Source organism: Phyllostomus hastatus, unplaced genomic scaffold, assembly GCF_019186645.2.
Source record: "Phyllostomus hastatus isolate PE091 unplaced genomic scaffold, TTU_PhHast_1.1 phas_contig_38, whole genome shotgun sequence".
NCBI classification, from domain to species: domain Eukaryota; kingdom Metazoa; phylum Chordata; class Mammalia; order Chiroptera; family Phyllostomidae; genus Phyllostomus; species Phyllostomus hastatus.
The window spans coordinates 31,566,132-31,567,632 of NW_025333869.1; the positions used below are offsets into that span (position 1 = coordinate 31,566,132).

The 1,501-nt window shown below is 35.4% G+C and overlaps 1 non-coding gene across 1 annotated transcript; it reads left to right on the plus strand.

Moving 5' to 3' along the window:
* The first annotated feature begins 309 nt into the window (after window positions 1-309).
* Window positions 310-439, plus strand: LOC123821196. The gene has a single exon (XR_006786061.1). It is a non-coding gene; the product is annotated as a small nucleolar RNA SNORA33 (small nucleolar RNA).
* Window positions 440-1,501: the final 1,062 nt, after the last annotated feature.

The window sequence follows — 1,501 nt, forward strand, 5'->3', positions numbered from 1 at the left end:
GCAGTGATATAAAGAAAAAAAAAGAGGTAAAAAAGAAAAGGGGAGAGAAGAAAGAAAAAAGGGAGAAAGGCAGGGAGGAGGAGGAAAATGGGAGGAGAAATGAAAATCAAACCACTGTCACTGTTTGCAGATGCCATGTGCAGGTAAAAATATCCAAAGGAATCTGCAGCTATTATTGTAATTCATAAGTGAATTTAGCAAGTTTCCTAGATAAAAGGGAGATGTAAAAAATATGGAAATAATTCTATGTACAAGCAAATAAATAGAATATAATATTTTAAGTGACATCTGCATTTAAAAAGAAAACTTAAGCCAGCCAATAAGTCTGCCTACCTGAATGTGTTTCTACAGAAATTTAGAGAAAGCTGGCAATAGTAAAGCCACATTTCAAGGGTTAAAGACATTGAAGTCATTAAGGTCCCTGAAAATGGCTATAAGAAAAAAAAGAAAAAATTAAACACCTAGGAATAAATCTAATAAAAAATATACATGACCTCTGCACAAAACCTATAAAACTTAGATTGGATGGGTTAATGATTTAACCAGTTATCTCCAAAACCCAGCAGTTTGTTTTTAAATCACAGAAATTGTAACTGATTCACAATTTTATATGGAAATGCTAAGGCCAAGAACAGTCAAGACAATCTGAAAGAAGATCAAAATTAGAGGAATTATACTACTGGATATCGAGACTTACATAAAGCTATGGTAATTAAGGCAAAATAGACACACAGACCACTGCAACAAGAGAGTCCAGAAACAGTTCCACAGTTTTATGGACAATTAATTTATATCAAGGCTAGCACTGCATATCAGTAGGGGAAATTTATTTTCAATAATGTTGAGGGCAAATTGGATATTCTTTTTTCTTTTTTTTGAGAATTTTTATAAGAGTTTATTTGAGCCAAAGAGGAAGACCTCAAATGCTTCACAGATTAACAGTTTTACAGCTTCTTTTATATACTTGAAATTCAGGAGGGAACATAAGATTAGCGGAAGCAAGGCAGGAATTGGATTACAGGACAGTTAACAAGATTATATCCTCTCTTGAGGGTTATAAATATTCCCTTCAAGGGATATTACTTCTGGTATTTCAAAGGTGTGCGAACCCAGGTGGGCAAGAACAACAGACAGAGCAGCTTAAAACCTTTCACTAAAAAAGTTACAGGCCTGGAACACAACTACCCACCATGACCTGCCCAGTTAGGAATTTATGATCAGATCACCCTGCGAGGTTACTTTCCATAGAACTCCCTTTTTCATCCACAGTTCCCCTTTTTGGTCATAAATCAATCTAAAGGATGCATTGATGACCAACCTTTTGGTTGGATATGCTGGGAAGGCTCATTCCTAGACAGACTGGATATTCTTATGGGGGGTGGAGGGGAAACGTGGCCCTTCTCTCACATCACAGACAAAAATTAACTCCAGGTAGATTTTAGATCTAAGTACAAATGTTAAAGTGACAGCAATAGATGATATGTAAGATACTAGTTTCATA